The following is a 22,312-nucleotide window of genomic DNA, read 5'->3' as shown; positions in this document are numbered from 1 at the left end:
TCGACGACAGTTTCATTAAAAGTAGGTCAGACACAGAAATCGGAGTTACGTGTAGCTCATGTTATTACGCTTTCAAATGCAGTTCTCCGGCTGGGAGTAGTGGCGTACTCCTGTAATCCAAGCGTCTGGGAGGCCGTTGTTGTGGAAGAGATCTGGGAACAACTACAGATTCGGCCGTTTCATCAGCTCAGGAACGACCGCGACGCCTTCATCGAGCTCTGCAGATTGACCAGATAGCAGTGCGGAATTTTCGGCTAGTGGTGGCTCGGGGTTAAGAGAAGTCGAGAGCAGTGAGCAAAACTACATCGGGAAACCGAAACAGACGACTCATAACGAAAAGATTGCGGAATGTACTGCAAAAGCAAAACTTCGAGAAGACGAACTCTGAAGCCGTCGGTGCCTTAACAATCATTCCGCGCAGCAACGATAATCTGGCGAGAGCGAGGCGTGGGTGTCGCTCGACCACACAACACATTTTATATAATGTTCTACTTATTCTAAACTTGCGTTTCCAGATCATCAGTAAAATACTGTGTGATTTACACCTGGTTTCCTTCTTCCAAAAGCGATATTAAGAAGTACATCGACTGCAGCGTCATTGACGGTCGTGGGTCCGGGCGCCGGCGCGCCAGCGGTGGCCTGACGGAGCTGCTGGTGCCTTCATGTAGAGCTACCGCTGAGTCCGGGCTCCTCGCCGCTAACGAAGTGATTGCTTTTGGTGACATCATTTGCAATAGCGACTGCGCGAATTGACGGTACCTCGTATGGAAAGAATGAGAAGCTGATGCTGCTGAGGACTCGGCCGCGAGCATTTCCGACGACTTCTTGGGCTCTCATTCGTGATGGCATTCAGACAGGCAAGGGTGCTGTCGATTGTTGCATACGAATGCGAAATACCTGCATTGTGCGTTTCCGCAAAGTGATTTTTACGCCAAAGTTGCGATCGTCCTACAAGTTGTGTCAGATGTGGAGCACAGAGCGTAGCAGTTTCCGTGGTGTAGCGGTTATCACGTCTGCCTAACACGCAGAAGGTCCCCGGTTCGATTCCGGGCGGAAACACTTTTTCGTCGCACTCAACAAGACCCTTGCTACAATCTCTACTGTGACCATTTAAATCAATTTCAAACGGCCCACCACCAGGGCTCAGATGATACATGAAACTCTTTCAGAACCGGCTACTTGGTTTTTGTGCTTACCTGGAGGGCTGGAAATGCGCGGAACAGCCGCCGGCATGACGGTAGTTGCCACACGTTTGCACAAAACGCAAGGGCTCGTCCGGGATTTGAACCCGGGACCTCCTGCACCCGAAGCAGGAATCATACCCCTAGACCAACGAGCCTGTTCGTAGCGTCTAAGCGCTGCACATGACTGACGCCTCCGTTCTTGGTATCACCATGCAGAGCTGCCGCTCACCCAGCGTTTTCCCTGGCTGTTGCGGTTTGATTGTTTTCATCGATGTCTTTTACAATAGCAAACTTCTAGAATCGGAGGGAGCTCGTAGGCGATGCCTTTGCTTACGCAGGAAAAATCTGTTGCCACTACGGGTTTCTAGGTAGAACAGCCGCAGAGCCGTCGTTTCCGTGGTGTAGCGGTTATCACGTCTGCTTTACACGCAGAAGGTCCCCGGTTCGATCCCGGGCGGAAACACGACTTTTTTTAAACCCCTTTTCGGATTCCATTTCCGAGATTACGTCACGTCTGCGTATGCATGGATAATAAATGTCGTGTGCTACACGGATATCGCTTCATTTTACTGTCAAATGCTCTTGCTCCCATAGTGTACCGGTATTCAGTAACTCAGAACGCTCGTAGCTCCATTCTGGCCGGCAAAGTTTATAATCCATTTCTTCAGGACTACTTCAAGTGCGCTTCATACTGGCTTTCCTGAGCTCACTGCACTCGCCTTGTCACAGCTCTGTTGAAGTGTGAACGTAACTAATAGTGAGAAACTCTTAACTACGCTCAGTCTTGTATCCCACCCTTTGGTTGTTGTCGTCGCTAATCAGATGAAGGTAGACTGCTCCACGATTGAGGTTCGTCTCCACTCACGGTGCACATGTTCTGCAAACACAACCTTTGTTTTCCGTTGCATGCAAGATTACTGTCGGCTCTTCTACAGCATCGACCCATGTAATTTACTGGTGTCAGATTCTTGCCATATCAAACGGTCCCTTCATCACCGTAGTGCTACACAAAGCGTGCTGCGGCAGGCATCTATTCTTCATTGCAGAGCTGCAAACGTGGGTGAGCTCCACCTACTCTTCAGCACGGTCAAAACGGTAGGGCTCGTCCGGGATTTGAACCCGGGACCTCCTGCACCCAAAGCAGGAATCATACCCCTAGACCAACGAGCCACCTGCCAGTAGCAATGAAGCTAATCCCAAGCAGTCCAGCTCCGAGGAACACTAACTTCCATGTAAATCAGAAACAAAAGCGCTTTCTGAAGGCAGCGCTCACCACTGATGGGAAGAATATGAAAGGCAATGAATATAGAGTGAATAATTTCATCGCGCTCTGCAGATGAACAGACGGTGGTGTTTCACTTTCGTCATGTGCTTTCTCAGTGTCAAGGGAAGGCATGTGCACTAAACAAAAGAACATCGGGAATCCGAAACACCAACTCATAACGAAAAGATTGCGGAATATACTGCAAGCAAAACTTCCAGAAGACCACTCCTGAAGGCGTCGGTGCCTTAACAATTATTCCGTGCAGCAATGATCATCTAGGAAGAGCCAACTGTACGTGTCGCTCCACCACACAACTTTTTTTGATATTGTTTTACCTAAATTTCCATTACCTCTTCGTTACAAGAATACTGATGGTTTTCACCTGATCTGCTTCGTCCAGCAGCGATAGTAGTAAGTAAATCGACGACAGTTTCATTAAAAGTAGGTCAGACACAGAAATCGGAGTTACGTGTAGCTCATGTTATTACGCTTTCAAATGCAGTTCTCCGGCTGGGAGTAGTGGCGTACTCCTGTAATCCAAGCGTCTGGGAGGCCGTTGTTGTGGAAGAGATCTGGGAACAACTACAGATTCGGCCGTTTCATCAGCTCAGGAACGACCGCGACGCCTTCATCGAGCTCTGCAGATTGACCAGATAGCAGTGCGGAATTTTCGGCTAGTGGTGGCTCGGGGTTAAGAGAAGTCGAGAGCAGTGAGCAAAACTACATCGGGAAACCGAAACAGACGACTTATAACGAAAAGATTGCGGAATGTACTGCAAAAGCAAAACTTCGAGAAGACGAACTCTGAAGCCGTCGGTGCCTTAACAATCATTCCGTGCAGCAACGATAATCTGGCGAGAGCGAGGCGTGGGTGTCGCTCGACCACACAACACATTTTATATAATGTTCTACTTATTCTAAACTTGCGTTTCCAGATCATCAGTAAAATACTGTGTGATTTACACCTGGTTTCCTTCTTCCAAAAGCGATATTAAGAAGTACATCGACTGCAGCGTCATTGACGGTCGTGGGTCCGGGCGCCGGCGCGCCAGCGGTGGCCTGACGGAGCTGCTGGTGCCTTCATGTAGAGCTACCGCTGAGTCCGGGCTCCTCGCCGCTAACGAAGTGATTGCTTTTGGTGACATCATTTGCAATAGCGACTGCGCGAATTGACGGTACCTCGTATGGAAAGAATGAGAAGCTGATGCTGCTGAGGACTCGGCCGCGAGCATTTCCGACGACTTCTTGGGCTCTCATTCGTGATGGCATTCAGACAGGCAAGGGTGCTGTCGATTGTTGCATACGAATGCGAAATACCTGCATTGTGCGTTTCCGCAAAGTGATTTTTACGCCAAAGTTGCGATCGTCCTACAAGTTGTGTCAGATGTGGAGCACAGAGCGTAGCAGTTTCCGTGGTGTAGCGGTTATCACGTCTGCCTAACACGCAGAAGGTCCCCGGTTCGATTCCGGGCGGAAACACTTTTTCGTCGCACTCAACAAGACCCTTGCTACAATCTCTACTGTGACCATTTAAATCAATTTCAAACGGCCCACCACCAGGGCTCAGATGATACATGAAACTCTTTCAGAACCGGCTACTTGGTTTTTGTGCTTACCTGGAGGGCTGGAAATGCGCGGAACAGCCGCCGGCATGACGGTAGTTGCCACACGTTTGCACAAAACGCAAGGGCTCGTCCGGGATTTGAACCCGGGACCTCCTGCACCCGAAGCAGGAATCATACCCCTAGACCAACGAGCCTGTTCGTAGCGTCTAAGCGCTGCACATGACTGACGCCTCCGTTCTTGGTATCACCATGCAGAGCTGCCGCTCACCCAGCGTTTTCCCTGGCTGTTGCGGTTTGATTGTTTTCATCGATGTCTTTTACAATAGCAAACTTCTAGAATCGGAGGGAGCTCGTAGGCGATGCCTTTGCTTACGCAGGAAAAATCTGTTGCCACTACGGGTTTCTAGGTAGAACAGCCGCAGAGCCGTCGTTTCCGTGGTGTAGCGGTTATCACGTCTGCTTTACACGCAGAAGGTCCCCGGTTCGATCCCGGGCGGAAACACGACTTTTTTTAAACCCCTTTTCGGATTCCATTTCCGAGATTACGTCACGTCTGCGTATGCATGGATAATAAATGTCGTGTGCTACACGGATATCGCTTCATTTTACTGTCAAATGCTCTTGCTCCCATAGTGTACCGGTATTCAGTAACTCAGAACGCTCGTAGCTCCATTCTGGCCGGCAAAGTTTATAATCCATTTCTTCAGGACTACTTCAAGTGCGCTTCATACTGGCTTTCCTGAGCTCACTGCACTCGCCTTGTCACAGCTCTGTTGAAGTGTGAACGTAACTAATAGTGAGAAACTCTTAACTACGCTCAGTCTTGTATCCCACCCTTTGGTTGTTGTCGTCGCTAATCAGATGAAGGTAGACTGCTCCACGATTGAGGTTCGTCTCCACTCACGGTGCACATGTTCTGCAAACACAACCTTTGTTTTCCGTTGCATGCAAGATTACTGTCGGCTCTTCTACAGCATCGACCCATGTAATTTACTGGTGTCAGATTCTTGCCATATCAAACGGTCCCTTCATCACCGTAGTGCTACACAAAGCGTGCTGCGGCAGGCATCTATTCTTCATTGCAGAGCTGCAAACGTGGGTGAGCTCCACCTACTCTTCAGCACGGTCAAAACGGTAGGGCTCGTCCGGGATTTGAACCCGGGACCTCCTGCACCCAAAGCAGGAATCATACCCCTAGACCAACGAGCCACCTGCCAGTAGCAATGAAGCTAATCCCAAGCAGTCCAGCTCCGAGGAACACTAACTTCCATGTAAATCAGAAACAAAAGCGCTTTCTGAAGGCAGCGCTCACCACTGATGGGAAGAATATGAAAGGCAATGAATATAGAGTGAATAATTTCATCGCGCTCTGCAGATGAACAGACGGTGGTGTTTCACTTTCGTCATGTGCTTTCTCAGTGTCAAGGGAAGGCATGTGCACTAAACAAAAGAACATCGGGAATCCGAAACACCAACTCATAACGAAAAGATTGCGGAATATACTGCAAGCAAAACTTCCAGAAGACCACTCCTGAAGGCGTCGGTGCCTTAACAATTATTCCGTGCAGCAATGATCATCTAGGAAGAGCCAACTGTACGTGTCGCTCCACCACACAACTTTTTTTGATATTGTTTTACCTAAATTTCCATTACCTCTTCGTTACAAGAATACTGATGGTTTTCACCTGATCTGCTTCGTCCAGCAGCGATAGTAGTAAGTAAATCGACGACAGTTTCATTAAAAGTAGGTCAGACACAGAAATCGGAGTTACGTGTAGCTCATGTTATTACGCTTTCAAATGCAGTTCTCCGGCTGGGAGTAGTGGCGTACTCCTGTAATCCAAGCGTCTGGGAGGCCGTTGTTGTGGAAGAGATCTGGGAACAACTACAGATTCGGCCGTTTCATCAGCTCAGGAACGACCGCGACGCCTTCATCGAGCTCTGCAGATTGACCAGATAGCAGTGCGGAATTTTCGGCTAGTGGTGGCTCGGGGTTAAGAGAAGTCGAGAGCAGTGAGCAAAACTACATCGGGAAACCGAAACAGACGACTTATAACGAAAAGATTGCGGAATGTACTGCAAAAGCAAAACTTCGAGAAGACGAACTCTGAAGCCGTCGGTGCCTTAACAATCATTCCGTGCAGCAACGATAATCTGGCGAGAGCGAGGCGTGGGTGTCGCTCGACCACACAACACATTTTATATAATGTTCTACTTATTCTAAACTTGCGTTTCCAGATCATCAGTAAAATACTGTGTGATTTACACCTGGTTTCCTTCTTCCAAAAGCGATATTAAGAAGTACATCGACTGCAGCGTCATTGACGGTCGTGGGTCCGGGCGCCGGCGCGCCAGCGGTGGCCTGACGGAGCTGCTGGTGCCTTCATGTAGAGCTACCGCTGAGTCCGGGCTCCTCGCCGCTAACGAAGTGATTGCTTTTGGTGACATCATTTGCAATAGCGACTGCGCGAATTGACGGTACCTCGTATGGAAAGAATGAGAAGCTGATGCTGCTGAGGACTCGGCCGCGAGCATTTCCGACGACTTCTTGGGCTCTCATTCGTGATGGCATTCAGACAGGCAAGGGTGCTGTCGATTGTTGCATACGAATGCGAAATACCTGCATTGTGCGTTTCCGCAAAGTGATTTTTACGCCAAAGTTGCGATCGTCCTACAAGTTGTGTCAGATGTGGAGCACAGAGCGTAGCAGTTTCCGTGGTGTAGCGGTTATCACGTCTGCCTAACACGCAGAAGGTCCCCGGTTCGATTCCGGGCGGAAACACTTTTTCGTCGCACTCAACAAGACCCTTGCTACAATCTCTACTGTGACCATTTAAATCAATTTCAAACGGCCCACCACCAGGGCTCAGATGATACATGAAACTCTTTCAGAACCGGCTACTTGGTTTTTGTGCTTACCTGGAGGGCTGGAAATGCGCGGAACAGCCGCCGGCATGACGGTAGTTGCCACACGTTTGCACAAAACGCAAGGGCTCGTCCGGGATTTGAACCCGGGACCTCCTGCACCCGAAGCAGGAATCATACCCCTAGACCAACGAGCCTGTTCGTAGCGTCTAAGCGCTGCACATGACTGACGCCTCCGTTCTTGGTATCACCATGCAGAGCTGCCGCTCACCCAGCGTTTTCCCTGGCTGTTGCGGTTTGATTGTTTTCATCGATGTCTTTTACAATAGCAAACTTCTAGAATCGGAGGGAGCTCGTAGGCGATGCCTTTGCTTACGCAGGAAAAATCTGTTGCCACTACGGGTTTCTAGGTAGAACAGCCGCAGAGCCGTCGTTTCCGTGGTGTAGCGGTTATCACGTCTGCTTTACACGCAGAAGGTCCCCGGTTCGATCCCGGGCGGAAACACGACTTTTTTTAAACCCCTTTTCGGATTCCATTTCCGAGATTACGTCACGTCTGCGTATGCATGGATAATAAATGTCGTGTGCTACACGGATATCGCTTCATTTTACTGTCAAATGCTCTTGCTCCCATAGTGTACCGGTATTCAGTAACTCAGAACGCTCGTAGCTCCATTCTGGCCGGCAAAGTTTATAATCCATTTCTTCAGGACTACTTCAAGTGCGCTTCATACTGGCTTTCCTGAGCTCACTGCACTCGCCTTGTCACAGCTCTGTTGAAGTGTGAACGTAACTAATAGTGAGAAACTCTTAACTACGCTCAGTCTTGTATCCCACCCTTTGGTTGTTGTCGTCGCTAATCAGATGAAGGTAGACTGCTCCACGATTGAGGTTCGTCTCCACTCACGGTGCACATGTTCTGCAAACACAACCTTTGTTTTCCGTTGCATGCAAGATTACTGTCGGCTCTTCTACAGCATCGACCCATGTAATTTACTGGTGTCAGATTCTTGCCATATCAAACGGTCCCTTCATCACCGTAGTGCTACACAAAGCGTGCTGCGGCAGGCATCTATTCTTCATTGCAGAGCTGCAAACGTGGGTGAGCTCCACCTACTCTTCAGCACGGTCAAAACGGTAGGGCTCGTCCGGGATTTGAACCCGGGACCTCCTGCACCCAAAGCAGGAATCATACCCCTAGACCAACGAGCCACCTGCCAGTAGCAATGAAGCTAATCCCAAGCAGTCCAGCTCCGAGGAACACTAACTTCCATGTAAATCAGAAACAAAAGCGCTTTCTGAAGGCAGCGCTCACCACTGATGGGAAGAATATGAAAGGCAATGAATATAGAGTGAATAATTTCATCGCGCTCTGCAGATGAACAGACGGTGGTGTTTCACTTTCGTCATGTGCTTTCTCAGTGTCAAGGGAAGGCATGTGCACTAAACAAAAGAACATCGGGAATCCGAAACACCAACTCATAACGAAAAGATTGCGGAATATACTGCAAGCAAAACTTCCAGAAGACCACTCCTGAAGGCGTCGGTGCCTTAACAATTATTCCGTGCAGCAATGATCATCTAGGAAGAGCCAACTGTACGTGTCGCTCCACCACACAACTTTTTTTGATATTGTTTTACCTAAATTTCCATTACCTCTTCGTTACAAGAGTACTGATGGTTTTCACCTGATCTGCTTCGTCCAGCAGCGATAGTAGTAAGTAAATCGACGACAGTTTCATTAAAAGTAGGTCAGACACAGAAATCGGAGTTACGTGTAGCTCATGTTATTACGCTTTCAAATGCAGTTCTCCGGCTGGGAGTAGTGGCGTACTCCTGTAATCCAAGCGTCTGGGAGGCCGTTGTTGTGGAAGAGATCTGGGAACAACTACAGATTCGGCCGTTTCATCAGCTCAGGAACGACCGCGACGCCTTCATCGAGCTCTGCAGATTGACCAGATAGCAGTGCGGAATTTTCGGCTAGTGGTGGCTCGGGGTTAAGAGAAGTCGAGAGCAGTGAGCAAAACTACATCGGGAAACCGAAACAGACGACTTATAACGAAAAGATTGCGGAATGTACTGCAAAAGCAAAACTTCGAGAAGACGAACTCTGAAGCCGTCGGTGCCTTAACAATCATTCCGTGCAGCAACGATAATCTGGCGAGAGCGAGGCGTGGGTGTCGCTCGACCACACAACACATTTTATATAATGTTCTACTTATTCTAAACTTGCGTTTCCAGATCATCAGTAAAATACTGTGTGATTTACACCTGGTTTCCTTCTTCCAAAAGCGATATTAAGAAGTACATCGACTGCAGCGTCATTGACGGTCGTGGGTCCGGGCGCCGGCGCGCCAGCGGTGGCCTGACGGAGCTGCTGGTGCCTTCATGTAGAGCTACCGCTGAGTCCGGGCTCCTCGCCGCTAACGAAGTGATTGCTTTTGGTGACATCATTTGCAATAGCGACTGCGCGAATTGACGGTACCTCGTATGGAAAGAATGAGAAGCTGATGCTGCTGAGGACTCGGCCGCGAGCATTTCCGACGACTTCTTGGGCTCTCATTCGTGATGGCATTCAGACAGGCAAGGGTGCTGTCGATTGTTGCATACGAATGCGAAATACCTGCATTGTGCGTTTCCGCAAAGTGATTTTTACGCCAAAGTTGCGATCGTCCTACAAGTTGTGTCAGATGTGGAGCACAGAGCGTAGCAGTTTCCGTGGTGTAGCGGTTATCACGTCTGCCTAACACGCAGAAGGTCCCCGGTTCGATTCCGGGCGGAAACACTTTTTCGTCGCACTCAACAAGACCCTTGCTACAATCTCTACTGTGACCATTTAAATCAATTTCAAACGGCCCACCACCAGGGCTCAGATGATACATGAAACTCTTTCAGAACCGGCTACTTGGTTTTTGTGCTTACCTGGAGGGCTGGAAATGCGCGGAACAGCCGCCGGCATGACGGTAGTTGCCACACGTTTGCACAAAACGCAAGGGCTCGTCCGGGATTTGAACCCGGGACCTCCTGCACCCGAAGCAGGAATCATACCCCTAGACCAACGAGCCTGTTCGTAGCGTCTAAGCGCTGCACATGACTGACGCCTCCGTTCTTGGTATCACCATGCAGAGCTGCCGCTCACCCAGCGTTTTCCCTGGCTGTTGCGGTTTGATTGTTTTCATCGATGTCTTTTACAATAGCAAACTTCTAGAATCGGAGGGAGCTCGTAGGCGATGCCTTTGCTTACGCAGGAAAAATCTGTTGCCACTACGGGTTTCTAGGTAGAACAGCCGCAGAGCCGTCGTTTCCGTGGTGTAGCGGTTATCACGTCTGCTTTACACGCAGAAGGTCCCCGGTTCGATCCCGGGCGGAAACACGACTTTTTTTAAACCCCTTTTCGGATTCCATTTCCGAGATTACGTCACGTCTGCGTATGCATGGATAATAAATGTCGTGTGCTACACGGATATCGCTTCATTTTACTGTCAAATGCTCTTGCTCCCATAGTGTACCGGTATTCAGTAACTCAGAACGCTCGTAGCTCCATTCTGGCCGGCAAAGTTTATAATCCATTTCTTCAGGACTACTTCAAGTGCGCTTCATACTGGCTTTCCTGAGCTCACTGCACTCGCCTTGTCACAGCTCTGTTGAAGTGTGAACGTAACTAATAGTGAGAAACTCTTAACTACGCTCAGTCTTGTATCCCACCCTTTGGTTGTTGTCGTCGCTAATCAGATGAAGGTAGACTGCTCCACGATTGAGGTTCGTCTCCACTCACGGTGCACATGTTCTGCAAACACAACCTTTGTTTTCCGTTGCATGCAAGATTACTGTCGGCTCTTCTACAGCATCGACCCATGTAATTTACGGGTGTCAGATTCTTGCCATATCAAACGGTCCCTTCATCACCGTAGTGCTACACAAAGCGTGCTGCGGCAGGCATCTATTCTTCATTGCAGAGCTGCAAACGTGGGTGAGCTCCACCTACTCTTCAGCACGGTCAAAACGGTAGGGCTCGTCCGGGATTTGAACCCGGGACCTCCTGCACCCAAAGCAGGAATCATACCCCTAGACCAACGAGCCACCTGCCAGTAGCAATGAAGCTAATCCCAAGCAGTCCAGCTCCGAGGAACACTAACTTCCATGTAAATCAGAAACAAAAGCGCTTTCTGAAGGCAGCGCTCACCACTGATGGGAAGAATATGAAAGGCAATGAATATAGAGTGAATAATTTCATCGCGCTCTGCAGATGAACAGACGGTGGTGTTTCACTTTCGTCATGTGCTTTCTCAGTGTCAAGGGAAGGCATGTGCACTAAACAAAAGAACATCGGGAATCCGAAACACCAACTCATAACGAAAAGATTGCGGAATATACTGCAAGCAAAACTTCCAGAAGACCACTCCTGAAGGCGTCGGTGCCTTAACAATTATTCCGTGCAGCAATGATCATCTAGGAAGAGCCAACTGTACGTGTCGCTCCACCACACAACTTTTTTTGATATTGTTTTACCTAAATTTCCATTACCTCTTCGTTACAAGAGTACTGATGGTTTTCACCTGATCTGCTTCGTCCAGCAGCGATAGTAGTAAGTAAATCGACGACAGTTTCATTAAAAGTAGGTCAGACACAGAAATCGGAGTTACGTGTAGCTCATGTTATTACGCTTTCAAATGCAGTTCTCCGGCTGGGAGTAGTGGCGTACTCCTGTAATCCAAGCGTCTGGGAGGCCGTTGTTGTGGAAGAGATCTGGGAACAACTACAGATTCGGCCGTTTCATCAGCTCAGGAACGACCGCGACGCCTTCATCGAGCTCTGCAGATTGACCAGATAGCAGTGCGGAATTTTCGGCTAGTGGTGGCTCGGGGTTAAGAGAAGTCGAGAGCAGTGAGCAAAACTACATCGGGAAACCGAAACAGACGACTTATAACGAAAAGATTGCGGAATGTACTGCAAAAGCAAAACTTCGAGAAGACGAACTCTGAAGCCGTCGGTGCCTTAACAATCATTCCGTGCAGCAACGATAATCTGGCGAGAGCGAGGCGTGGGTGTCGCTCGACCACACAACACATTTTATATAATGTTCTACTTATTCTAAACTTGCGTTTCCAGATCATCAGTAAAATACTGTGTGATTTACACCTGGTTTCCTTCTTCCAAAAGCGATATTAAGAAGTACATCGACTGCAGCGTCATTGACGGTCGTGGGTCCGGGCGCCGGCGCGCCAGCGGTGGCCTGACGGAGCTGCTGGTGCCTTCATGTAGAGCTACCGCTGAGTCCGGGCTCCTCGCCGCTAACGAAGTGATTGCTTTTGGTGACATCATTTGCAATAGCGACTGCGCGAATTGACGGTACCTCGTATGGAAAGAATGAGAAGCTGATGCTGCTGAGGACTCGGCCGCGAGCATTTCCGACGACTTCTTGGGCTCTCATTCGTGATGGCATTCAGACAGGCAAGGGTGCTGTCGATTGTTGCATACGAATGCGAAATACCTGCATTGTGCGTTTCCGCAAAGTGATTTTTACGCCAAAGTTGCGATCGTCCTACAAGTTGTGTCAGATGTGGAGCACAGAGCGTAGCAGTTTCCGTGGTGTAGCGGTTATCACGTCTGCCTAACACGCAGAAGGTCCCCGGTTCGATTCCGGGCGGAAACACTTTTTCGTCGCACTCAACAAGACCCTTGCTACAATCTCTACTGTGACCATTTAAATCAATTTCAAACGGCCCACCACCAGGGCTCAGATGATACATGAAACTCTTTCAGAACCGGCTACTTGGTTTTTGTGCTTACCTGGAGGGCTGGAAATGCGCGGAACAGCCGCCGGCATGACGGTAGTTGCCACACGTTTGCACAAAACGCAAGGGCTCGTCCGGGATTTGAACCCGGGACCTCCTGCACCCGAAGCAGGAATCATACCCCTAGACCAACGAGCCTGTTCGTAGCGTCTAAGCGCTGCACATGACTGACGCCTCCGTTCTTGGTATCACCATGCAGAGCTGCCGCTCACCCAGCGTTTTCCCTGGCTGTTGCGGTTTGATTGTTTTCATCGATGTCTTTTACAATAGCAAACTTCTAGAATCGGAGGGAGCTCGTAGGCGATGCCTTTGCTTACGCAGGAAAAATCTGTTGCCACTACGGGTTTCTAGGTAGAACAGCCGCAGAGCCGTCGTTTCCGTGGTGTAGCGGTTATCACGTCTGCTTTACACGCAGAAGGTCCCCGGTTCGATCCCGGGCGGAAACACGACTTTTTTTAAACCCCTTTTCGGATTCCATTTCCGAGATTACGTCACGTCTGCGTATGCATGGATAATAAATGTCGTGTGCTACACGGATATCGCTTCATTTTACTGTCAAATGCTCTTGCTCCCATAGTGTACCGGTATTCAGTAACTCAGAACGCTCGTAGCTCCATTCTGGCCGGCAAAGTTTATAATCCATTTCTTCAGGACTACTTCAAGTGCGCTTCATACTGGCTTTCCTGAGCTCACTGCACTCGCCTTGTCACAGCTCTGTTGAAGTGTGAACGTAACTAATAGTGAGAAACTCTTAACTACGCTCAGTCTTGTATCCCACCCTTTGGTTGTTGTCGTCGCTAATCAGATGAAGGTAGACTGCTCCACGATTGAGGTTCGTCTCCACTCACGGTGCACATGTTCTGCAAACACAACCTTTGTTTTCCGTTGCATGCAAGATTACTGTCGGCTCTTCTACAGCATCGACCCATGTAATTTACTGGTGTCAGATTCTTGCCATATCAAACGGTCCCTTCATCACCGTAGTGCTACACAAAGCGTGCTGCGGCAGGCATCTATTCTTCATTGCAGAGCTGCAAACGTGGGTGAGCTCCACCTACTCTTCAGCACGGTCAAAACGGTAGGGCTCGTCCGGGATTTGAACCCGGGACCTCCTGCACCCAAAGCAGGAATCATACCCCTAGACCAACGAGCCACCTGCCAGTAGCAATGAAGCTAATCCCAAGCAGTCCAGCTCCGAGGAACACTAACTTCCATGTAAATCAGAAACAAAAGCGCTTTCTGAAGGCAGCGCTCACCACTGATGGGAAGAATATGAAAGGCAATGAATATAGAGTGAATAATTTCATCGCGCTCTGCAGATGAACAGACGGTGGTGTTTCACTTTCGTCATGTGCTTTCTCAGTGTCAAGGGAAGGCATGTGCACTAAACAAAAGAACATCGGGAATCCGAAACACCAACTCATAACGAAAAGATTGCGGAATATACTGCAAGCAAAACTTCCAGAAGACCACTCCTGAAGGCGTCGGTGCCTTAACAATTATTCCGTGCAGCAATGATCATCTAGGAAGAGCCAACTGTACGTGTCGCTCCACCACACAACTTTTTTTGATATTGTTTTACCTAAATTTCCATTACCTCTTCGTTACAAGAATACTGATGGTTTTCACCTGATCTGCTTCGTCCAGCAGCGATAGTAGTAAGTAAATCGACGACAGTTTCATTAAAAGTAGGTCAGACACAGAAATCGGAGTTACGTGTAGCTCATGTTATTACGCTTTCAAATGCAGTTCTCCGGCTGGGAGTAGTGGCGTACTCCTGTAATCCAAGCGTCTGGGAGGCCGTTGTTGTGGAAGAGATCTGGGAACAACTACAGATTCGGCCGTTTCATCAGCTCAGGAACGACCGCGACGCCTTCATCGAGCTCTGCAGATTGACCAGATAGCAGTGCGGAATTTTCGGCTAGTGGTGGCTCGGGGTTAAGAGAAGTCGAGAGCAGTGAGCAAAACTACATCGGGAAACCGAAACAGACGACTCATAACGAAAAGATTGCGGAATGTACTGCAAAAGCAAAACTTCGAGAAGACGAACTCTGAAGCCGTCGGTGCCTTAACAATCATTCCGTGCAGCAACGATAATCTGGCGAGAGCGAGGCGTGGGTGTCGCTCGACCACACAACACATTTTATATAATGTTCTACTTATTCTAAACTTGCGTTTCCAGATCATCAGTAAAATACTGTGTGATTTACACCTGGTTTCCTTCTTCCAAAAGCGATATTAAGAAGTACATCGACTGCAGCGTCATTGACGGTCGTGGGTCCGGGCGCCGGCGCGCCAGCGGTGGCCTGACGGAGCTGCTGGTGCCTTCATGTAGAGCTACCGCTGAGTCCGGGCTCCTCGCCGCTAACGAAGTGATTGCTTTTGGTGACATCATTTGCAATAGCGACTGCGCGAATTGACGGTACCTCGTATGGAAAGAATGAGAAGCTGATGCTGCTGAGGACTCGGCCGCGAGCATTTCCGACGACTTCTTGGGCTCTCATTCGTGATGGCATTCAGACAGGCAAGGGTGCTGTCGATTGTTGCATACGAATGCGAAATACCTGCATTGTGCGTTTCCGCAAAGTGATTTTTACGCCAAAGTTGCGATCGTCCTACAAGTTGTGTCAGATGTGGAGCACAGAGCGTAGCAGTTTCCGTGGTGTAGCGGTTATCACGTCTGCCTAACACGCAGAAGGTCCCCGGTTCGATTCCGGGCGGAAACACTTTTTCGTCGCACTCAACAAGACCCTTGCTACAATCTCTACTGTGACCATTTAAATCAATTTCAAACGGCCCACCACCAGGGCTCAGATGATACATGAAACTCTTTCAGAACCGGCTACTTGGTTTTTGTGCTTACCTGGAGGGCTGGAAATGCGCGGAACAGCCGCCGGCATGACGGTAGTTGCCACACGTTTGCACAAAACGCAAGGGCTCGTCCGGGATTTGAACCCGGGACCTCCTGCACCCGAAGCAGGAATCATACCCCTAGACCAACGAGCCTGTTCGTAGCGTCTAAGCGCTGCACATGACTGACGCCTCCGTTCTTGGTATCACCATGCAGAGCTGCCGCTCACCCAGCGTTTTCCCTGGCTGTTGCGGTTTGATTGTTTTCATCGATGTCTTTTACAATAGCAAACTTCTAGAATCGGAGGGAGCTCGTAGGCGATGCCTTTGCTTACGCAGGAAAAATCTGTTGCCACTACGGGTTTCTAGGTAGAACAGCCGCAGAGCCGTCGTTTCCGTGGTGTAGCGGTTATCACGTCTGCTTTACACGCAGAAGCTCCCCGGTTCGATCCCGGGCGGAAACACGACTTTTTTTAAACCCCTTTTCGGATTCCATTTCCGAGATTACGTCACGTCTGCGTATGCATGGATAATAAATGTCGTGTGCTACACGGATATCGCTTCATTTTACTGTCAAATGCTCTTGCTCCCATAGTGTACCGGTATTCAGTAACTCAGAACGCTCGTAGCTCCATTCTGGCCGGCAAAGTTTATAATCCATTTCTTCAGGACTACTTCAAGTGCGCTTCATACTGGCTTTCCTGAGCTCACTGCACTCGCCTTGTCACAGCTCTGTTGAAGTGTGAACGTAACTAATAGTGAGAAACTCTTAACTACGCTCAGTCTTGTATCCCACCCTTTGGTTGTTGTCGTCGCTAATCAGATGAAGGTAGACTGCTCCACGATTGAGGTTCGTCTCCACTCACGGTGCACATGTTCTGCAAACACAACCTTTGTTTTCCGTTGCATGCAAGATTACTGTCGGCTCTTCTACAGCATCGACCCATGTAATTTACTGGTGTCAGATTCTTGCCATATCAAACGGTCCCTTCATCACCGTAGTGCTACACAAAGCGTGCTGCGGCAGGCATCTATTCTTCATTGCAGAGCTGCAAACGTGGGTGAGCTCCACCTACTCTTCAGCACGGTCAAAACGGTAGGGCTCGTCCGGGATTTGAACCCGGGACCTCCTGCACCCAAAGCAGGAATCATACCCCTAGACCAACGAGCCACCTGCCAGTAGCAATGAAGCTAATCCCAAGCAGTCCAGCTCCGAGGAACACTAACTTCCATGTAAATCAGAAACAAAAGCGCTTTCTGAAGGCAGCGCTCACCACTGATGGGAAGAATATGAAAGGCAATGAATATAGAGTGAATAATTTCATCGCGCTCTGCAGATGAACAGACGGTGGTGTTTCACTTTCGTCATGTGCTTTCTCAGTGTCAAGGGAAGGCATGTGCACTAAACAAAAGAACATCGGGAATCCGAAACACCAACTCATAACGAAAAGATTGCGGAATATACTGCAAGCAAAACTTCCAGAAGACCACTCCTGAAGGCGTCGGTGCCTTAACAATTATTCCGTGCAGCAATGATCATCTAGGAAGAGCCAACTGTACGTGTCGCTCCACCACACAACTTTTTTTGATATTGTTTTACCTAAATTCCCATTACCTCTTCGTTACAAGAATACTGATGGTTTTCACCTGATCTGCTTCGTCCAGCAGCGATAGTAGTAAGTAAATCGACGACAGTTTCATTAAAAGTAGGTCAGACACAGAAATCGGAGTTACGTGTAGCTCATGTTATTACGCTTTCAAATGCAGTTCTCCGGCTGGGAGTAGTGGCGTACTCCTGTAATCCAAGCGTCTGGGAGGCCGTTGTTGTGGAAGAGATCTGGGAACAACTACAGATTCGGCCGTTTCATCAGCTCAGGAACGACCGCGACGCCTTCATCGAGCTCTGCAGATTGACCAGATAGCAGTGCGGAATTTTCGGCTAGTGGTGGCTCGGGGTTAAGAGAAGTCGAGAGCAGTGAGCAAAACTACATCGGGAAACCGAAACAGACGACTCATAACGAAAAGATTGCGGAATGTACTGCAAAAGCAAAACTTCGAGAAGACGAACTCTGAAGCCGTCGGTGCCTTAACAATCATTCCGCGCAGCAACGATAATCTGGCGAGAGCGAGGCGTGGGTGTCGCTCGACCACACAACACATTTTATATAATGTTCTACTTATTCTAAACTTGCGTTTCCAGATCATCAGTAAAATACTGTGTGATTTACACCTGGTTTCCTTCTTCCAAAAGCGATATTAAGAAGTACATCGACTGCAGCGTCATTGACGGTCGTGGGTCCGGGCGCCGGCGCGCCAGCGGTGGCCTGACGGAGCTGCTGGTGCCTTCATGTAGAGCTACCGCTGAGTCCGGGCTCCTCGCCGCTAACGAAGTGATTGCTTTTGGTGACATCATTTGCAATAGCGACTGCGCGAATTGACGGTACCTCGTATGGAAAGAATGAGAAGCTGATGCTGCTGAGGACTCGGCCGCGAGCATTTCCGACGACTTCTTGGGCTCTCATTCGTGATGGCATTCAGACAGGCAAGGGTGCTGTCGATTGTTGCATACGAATGCGAAATACCTGCATTGTGCGTTTCCGCAAAGTGATTTTTACGCCAAAGTTGCGATCGTCCTACAAGTTGTGTCAGATGTGGAGCACAGAGCGTAGCAGTTTCCGTGGTGTAGCGGTTATCACGTCTGCCTAACACGCAGAAGGTCCCCGGTTCGATTCCGGGCGGAAACACTTTTTCGTCGCACTCAACAAGACCCTTGCTACAATCTCTACTGTGACCATTTAAATCAATTTCAAACGGCCCACCACCAGGGCTCAGATGATACATGAAACTCTTTCAGAACCGGCTACTTGGTTTTTGTGCTTACCTGGAGGGCTGGAAATGCGCGGAACAGCCGCCGGCATGACGGTAGTTGCCACACGTTTGCACAAAACGCAAGGGCTCGTCCGGGATTTGAACCCGGGACCTCCTGCACCCGAAGCAGGAATCATACCCCTAGACCAACGAGCCTGTTCGTAGCGTCTAAGCGCTGCACATGACTGACGCCTCCGTTCTTGGTATCACCATGCAGAGCTGCCGCTCACCCAGCGTTTTCCCTGGCTGTTGCGGTTTGATTGTTTTCATCGATGTCTTTTACAATAGCAAACTTCTAGAATCGGAGGGAGCTCGTAGGCGATGCCTTTGCTTACGCAGGAAAAATCTGTTGCCACTACGGGTTTCTAGGTAGAACAGCCGCAGAGCCGTCGTTTCCGTGGTGTAGCGGTTATCACGTCTGCTTTACACGCAGAAGGTCCCCGGTTCGATCCCGGGCGGAAACACGACTTTTTTTAAACCCCTTTTCGGATTCCATTTCCGAGATTACGTCACGTCTGCGTATGCATGGATAATAAATGTCGTGTGCTACACGGATATCGCTTCATTTTACTGTCAAATGCTCTTGCTCCCATAGTGTACCGGTATTCAGTAACTCAGAACGCTCGTAGCTCCATTCTGGCCGGCAAAGTTTATAATCCATTTCTTCAGGACTACTTCAAGTGCGCTTCATACTGGCTTTCCTGAGCTCACTGCACTCGCCTTGTCACAGCTCTGTTGAAGTGTGAACGTAACTAATAGTGAGAAACTCTTAACTACGCTCAGTCTTGTATCCCACCCTTTGGTTGTTGTCGTCGCTAATCAGATGAAGGTAGACTGCTCCACGATTGAGGTTCGTCTCCACTCACGGTGCACATGTTCTGCAAACACAACCTTTGTTTTCCGTTGCATGCAAGATTACTGTCGGCTCTTCTACAGCATCGACCCATGTAATTTACTGGTGTCAGATTCTTGCCATATCAAACGGTCCCTTCATCACCGTAGTGCTACACAAAGCGTGCTGCGGCAGGCATCTATTCTTCATTGCAGAGCTGCAAACGTGGGTGAGCTCCACCTACTCTTCAGCACGGTCAAAACGGTAGGGCTCGTCCGGGATTTGAACCCGGGACCTCCTGCACCCAAAGCAGGAATCATACCCCTAGACCAACGAGCCACCTGCCAGTAGCAATGAAGCTAATCCCAAGCAGTCCAGCTCCGAGGAACACTAACTTCCATGTAAATCAGAAACAAAAGCGCTTTCTGAAGGCAGCGCTCACCACTGATGGGAAGAATATGAAAGGCAATGAATATAGAGTGAATAATTTCATCGCGCTCTGCAGATGAACAGACGGTGGTGTTTCACTTTCGTCATGTGCTTTCTCAGTGTCAAGGGAAGGCATGTGCACTAAACAAAAGAACATCGGGAATCCGAAACACCAACTCATAACGAAAAGATTGCGGAATATACTGCAAGCAAAACTTCCAGAAGACCACTCCTGAAGGCGTCGGTGCCTTAACAATTATTCCGTGCAGCAATGATCATCTAGGAAGAGCCAACTGTACGTGTCGCTCCACCACACAACTTTTTTTGATATTGTTTTACCTAAATTTCCATTACCTCTTCGTTACAAGAATACTGATGGTTTTCACCTGATCTGCTTCGTCCAGCAGCGATAGTAGTAAGTAAATCGACGACAGTTTCATTAAAAGTAGGTCAGACACAGAAATCGGAGTTACGTGTAGCTCATGTTATTACGCTTTCAAATGCAGTTCTCCGGCTGGGAGTAGTGGCGTACTCCTGTAATCCAAGCGTCTGGGAGGCCGTTGTTGTGGAAGAGATCTGGGAACAACTACAGATTCGGCCGTTTCATCAGCTCAGGAACGACCGCGACGCCTTCATCGAGCTCTGCAGATTGACCAGATAGCAGTGCGGAATTTTCGGCTAGTGGTGGCTCGGGGTTAAGAGAAGTCGAGAGCAGTGAGCAAAACTACATCGGGAAACCGAAACAGACGACTCATAACGAAAAGATTGCGGAATGTACTGCAAAAGCAAAACTTCGAGAAGACGAACTCTGAAGCCGTCGGTGCCTTAACAATCATTCCGTGCAGCAACGATAATCTGGCGAGAGCGAGGCGTGGGTGTCGCTCGACCACACAACACATTTTATATAATGTTCTACTTATTCTAAACTTGCGTTTCCAGATCATCAGTAAAATACTGTGTGATTTACACCTGGTTTCCTTCTTCCAAAAGCGATATTAAGAAGTACATCGACTGCAGCGTCATTGACGGTCGTGGGTCCGGGCGCCGGCGCGCCAGCGGTGGCCTGACGGAGCTGCTGGTGCCTTCATGTAGAGCTACCGCTGAGTCCGGGCTCCTCGCCGCTAACGAAGTGATTGCTTTTGGTGACATCATTTGCAATAGCGACTGCGCGAATTGACGGTACCTCGTATGGAAAGAATGAGAAGCTGATGCTGCTGAGGACTCGGCCGCGAGCATTTCCGACGACTTCTTGGGCTCTCATTCGTGATGGCATTCAGACAGGCAAGGGTGCTGTCGATTGTTGCATACGAATGCGAAATACCTGCATTGTGCGTTTCCGCAAAGTGATTTTTACGCCAAAGTTGCGATCGTCCTACAAGTTGTGTCAGATGTGGAGCACAGAGCGTAGCAGTTTCCGTGGTGTAGCGGTTATCACGTCTGCCTAACACGCAGAAGGTCCCCGGTTCGATTCCGGGCGGAAACACTTTTTCGTCGCACTCAACAAGACCCTTGCTACAATCTCTACTGTGACCATTTAAATCAATTTCAAACGGCCCACCACCAGGGCTCAGATGATACATGAAACTCTTTCAGAACCGGCTACTTGGTTTTTGTGCTTACCTGGAGGGCTGGAAATGCGCGGAACAGCCGCCGGCATGACGGTAGTTGCCACACGTTTGCACAAAACGCAAGGGCTCGTCCGGGATTTGAACCCGGGACCTCCTGCACCCGAAGCAGGAATCATACCCCTAGACCAACGAGCCTGTTCGTAGCGTCTAAGCGCTGCACATGACTGACGCCTCCGTTCTTGGTATCACCATGCAGAGCTGCCGCTCACCCAGCGTTTTCCCTGGCTGTTGCGGTTTGATTGTTTTCATCGATGTCTTTTACAATAGCAAACTTCTAGAATCGGAGGGAGCTCGTAGGCGATGCCTTTGCTTACGCAGGAAAAATCTGTTGCCACTACGGGTTTCTAGGTAGAACAGCCGCAGAGCCGTCGTTTCCGTGGTGTAGCGGTTATCACGTCTGCTTTACACGCAGAAGGTCCCCGGTTCGATCCCGGGCGGAAACACGACTTTTTTTAAACCCCTTTTCGGATTCCATTTCCGAGATTACGTCACGTCTGCGTATGCATGGATAATAAATGTCGTGTGCTACACGGATATCGCTTCATTTTACTGTCAAATGCTCTTGCTCCCATAGTGTACCGGTATTCAGTAACTCAGAACGCTCGTAGCTCCATTCTGGCCGGCAAAGTTTATAATCCATTTCTTCAGGACTACTTCAAGTGCGCTTCATACTGGCTTTCCTGAGCTCACTGCACTCGCCTTGTCACAGCTCTGTTGAAGTGTGAACGTAACTAATAGTGAGAAACTCTTAACTACGCTCAGTCTTGTATCCCACCCTTTGGTTGTTGTCGTCGCTAATCAGATGAAGGTAGACTGCTCCACGATTGAGGTTCGTCTCCACTCACGGTGCACATGTTCTGCAAACACAACCTTTGTTTTCCGTTGCATGCAAGATTACTGTCGGCTCTTCTACAGCATCGACCCATGTAATTTACTGGTGTCAGATTCTTGCCATATCAAACGGTCCCTTCATCACCGTAGTGCTACACAAAGCGTGCTGCGGCAGGCATCTATTCTTCATTGCAGAGCTGC

The 22,312-nt window shown here is 49.2% G+C and overlaps 31 non-coding genes across 31 annotated transcripts; 16 read left to right on the top strand and 15 right to left on the bottom strand.

The window, feature by feature from the left end:
• The first annotated feature begins 986 nt into the window (after window positions 1–986).
• Window positions 987–1,059, top strand: Trnav-aac (transfer RNA valine (anticodon AAC)). Its single transcript has one exon. It is a non-coding gene; the product is annotated as a tRNA-Val (tRNA).
• A 208-nt stretch (window positions 1,060–1,267) lies between these two features.
• Window positions 1,268–1,339, bottom strand: Trnap-cgg (transfer RNA proline (anticodon CGG)). Its single transcript has one exon. It is a non-coding gene; the product is annotated as a tRNA-Pro (tRNA).
• Window positions 1,340–1,574: 235 nt separating this feature from the next.
• On the top strand, window positions 1,575–1,647 carry Trnav-uac (transfer RNA valine (anticodon UAC)). The gene has a single exon. It is a non-coding gene; the product is annotated as a tRNA-Val (tRNA).
• Window positions 1,648–2,282: 635 nt separating this feature from the next.
• Window positions 2,283–2,354, bottom strand: Trnap-ugg (transfer RNA proline (anticodon UGG)). Its single transcript has one exon. It is a non-coding gene; the product is annotated as a tRNA-Pro (tRNA).
• Window positions 2,355–3,854: 1,500 nt separating this feature from the next.
• Window positions 3,855–3,927, top strand: Trnav-aac (transfer RNA valine (anticodon AAC)). Its single transcript has one exon. It is a non-coding gene; the product is annotated as a tRNA-Val (tRNA).
• A 208-nt stretch (window positions 3,928–4,135) lies between these two features.
• Window positions 4,136–4,207, bottom strand: Trnap-cgg (transfer RNA proline (anticodon CGG)). Its single transcript has one exon. It is a non-coding gene; the product is annotated as a tRNA-Pro (tRNA).
• A 235-nt stretch (window positions 4,208–4,442) lies between these two features.
• Window positions 4,443–4,515, top strand: Trnav-uac (transfer RNA valine (anticodon UAC)). Its single transcript has one exon. It is a non-coding gene; the product is annotated as a tRNA-Val (tRNA).
• A 635-nt stretch (window positions 4,516–5,150) lies between these two features.
• Window positions 5,151–5,222, bottom strand: Trnap-ugg (transfer RNA proline (anticodon UGG)). The gene has a single exon. It is a non-coding gene; the product is annotated as a tRNA-Pro (tRNA).
• A 1,500-nt stretch (window positions 5,223–6,722) lies between these two features.
• Trnav-aac (transfer RNA valine (anticodon AAC)) lies at window positions 6,723–6,795 on the top strand. Its single transcript has one exon. It is a non-coding gene; the product is annotated as a tRNA-Val (tRNA).
• Window positions 6,796–7,003: 208 nt separating this feature from the next.
• Trnap-cgg (transfer RNA proline (anticodon CGG)) lies at window positions 7,004–7,075 on the bottom strand. The gene has a single exon. It is a non-coding gene; the product is annotated as a tRNA-Pro (tRNA).
• A 235-nt stretch (window positions 7,076–7,310) lies between these two features.
• On the top strand, window positions 7,311–7,383 carry Trnav-uac (transfer RNA valine (anticodon UAC)). The gene has a single exon. It is a non-coding gene; the product is annotated as a tRNA-Val (tRNA).
• Window positions 7,384–8,018: 635 nt separating this feature from the next.
• Trnap-ugg (transfer RNA proline (anticodon UGG)) lies at window positions 8,019–8,090 on the bottom strand. The gene has a single exon. It is a non-coding gene; the product is annotated as a tRNA-Pro (tRNA).
• Window positions 8,091–9,590: 1,500 nt separating this feature from the next.
• On the top strand, window positions 9,591–9,663 carry Trnav-aac (transfer RNA valine (anticodon AAC)). Its single transcript has one exon. It is a non-coding gene; the product is annotated as a tRNA-Val (tRNA).
• Window positions 9,664–9,871: 208 nt separating this feature from the next.
• On the bottom strand, window positions 9,872–9,943 carry Trnap-cgg (transfer RNA proline (anticodon CGG)). The gene has a single exon. It is a non-coding gene; the product is annotated as a tRNA-Pro (tRNA).
• A 235-nt stretch (window positions 9,944–10,178) lies between these two features.
• Window positions 10,179–10,251, top strand: Trnav-uac (transfer RNA valine (anticodon UAC)). The gene has a single exon. It is a non-coding gene; the product is annotated as a tRNA-Val (tRNA).
• A 635-nt stretch (window positions 10,252–10,886) lies between these two features.
• Window positions 10,887–10,958, bottom strand: Trnap-ugg (transfer RNA proline (anticodon UGG)). Its single transcript has one exon. It is a non-coding gene; the product is annotated as a tRNA-Pro (tRNA).
• Window positions 10,959–12,458: 1,500 nt separating this feature from the next.
• Window positions 12,459–12,531, top strand: Trnav-aac (transfer RNA valine (anticodon AAC)). The gene has a single exon. It is a non-coding gene; the product is annotated as a tRNA-Val (tRNA).
• Window positions 12,532–12,739: 208 nt separating this feature from the next.
• Window positions 12,740–12,811, bottom strand: Trnap-cgg (transfer RNA proline (anticodon CGG)). The gene has a single exon. It is a non-coding gene; the product is annotated as a tRNA-Pro (tRNA).
• A 235-nt stretch (window positions 12,812–13,046) lies between these two features.
• Trnav-uac (transfer RNA valine (anticodon UAC)) lies at window positions 13,047–13,119 on the top strand. Its single transcript has one exon. It is a non-coding gene; the product is annotated as a tRNA-Val (tRNA).
• A 635-nt stretch (window positions 13,120–13,754) lies between these two features.
• On the bottom strand, window positions 13,755–13,826 carry Trnap-ugg (transfer RNA proline (anticodon UGG)). The gene has a single exon. It is a non-coding gene; the product is annotated as a tRNA-Pro (tRNA).
• A 1,500-nt stretch (window positions 13,827–15,326) lies between these two features.
• Window positions 15,327–15,399, top strand: Trnav-aac (transfer RNA valine (anticodon AAC)). Its single transcript has one exon. It is a non-coding gene; the product is annotated as a tRNA-Val (tRNA).
• Window positions 15,400–15,607: 208 nt separating this feature from the next.
• On the bottom strand, window positions 15,608–15,679 carry Trnap-cgg (transfer RNA proline (anticodon CGG)). Its single transcript has one exon. It is a non-coding gene; the product is annotated as a tRNA-Pro (tRNA).
• Window positions 15,680–15,914: 235 nt separating this feature from the next.
• On the top strand, window positions 15,915–15,987 carry Trnav-uac (transfer RNA valine (anticodon UAC)). The gene has a single exon. It is a non-coding gene; the product is annotated as a tRNA-Val (tRNA).
• A 635-nt stretch (window positions 15,988–16,622) lies between these two features.
• On the bottom strand, window positions 16,623–16,694 carry Trnap-ugg (transfer RNA proline (anticodon UGG)). Its single transcript has one exon. It is a non-coding gene; the product is annotated as a tRNA-Pro (tRNA).
• A 1,500-nt stretch (window positions 16,695–18,194) lies between these two features.
• Trnav-aac (transfer RNA valine (anticodon AAC)) lies at window positions 18,195–18,267 on the top strand. The gene has a single exon. It is a non-coding gene; the product is annotated as a tRNA-Val (tRNA).
• Window positions 18,268–18,475: 208 nt separating this feature from the next.
• Window positions 18,476–18,547, bottom strand: Trnap-cgg (transfer RNA proline (anticodon CGG)). Its single transcript has one exon. It is a non-coding gene; the product is annotated as a tRNA-Pro (tRNA).
• A 235-nt stretch (window positions 18,548–18,782) lies between these two features.
• Trnav-uac (transfer RNA valine (anticodon UAC)) lies at window positions 18,783–18,855 on the top strand. Its single transcript has one exon. It is a non-coding gene; the product is annotated as a tRNA-Val (tRNA).
• A 635-nt stretch (window positions 18,856–19,490) lies between these two features.
• Window positions 19,491–19,562, bottom strand: Trnap-ugg (transfer RNA proline (anticodon UGG)). The gene has a single exon. It is a non-coding gene; the product is annotated as a tRNA-Pro (tRNA).
• Window positions 19,563–21,062: 1,500 nt separating this feature from the next.
• Trnav-aac (transfer RNA valine (anticodon AAC)) lies at window positions 21,063–21,135 on the top strand. Its single transcript has one exon. It is a non-coding gene; the product is annotated as a tRNA-Val (tRNA).
• A 208-nt stretch (window positions 21,136–21,343) lies between these two features.
• Window positions 21,344–21,415, bottom strand: Trnap-cgg (transfer RNA proline (anticodon CGG)). Its single transcript has one exon. It is a non-coding gene; the product is annotated as a tRNA-Pro (tRNA).
• Window positions 21,416–21,650: 235 nt separating this feature from the next.
• Window positions 21,651–21,723, top strand: Trnav-uac (transfer RNA valine (anticodon UAC)). Its single transcript has one exon. It is a non-coding gene; the product is annotated as a tRNA-Val (tRNA).
• Window positions 21,724–22,312: the final 589 nt, after the last annotated feature.

This window comes from Schistocerca cancellata, unplaced genomic scaffold (assembly GCF_023864275.1).
Source record: "Schistocerca cancellata isolate TAMUIC-IGC-003103 unplaced genomic scaffold, iqSchCanc2.1 HiC_scaffold_1084, whole genome shotgun sequence".
Classification (NCBI taxonomy): domain Eukaryota; kingdom Metazoa; phylum Arthropoda; class Insecta; order Orthoptera; family Acrididae; genus Schistocerca; species Schistocerca cancellata.
This window is presented reverse-complemented; position numbering and strand designations above follow the sequence as displayed.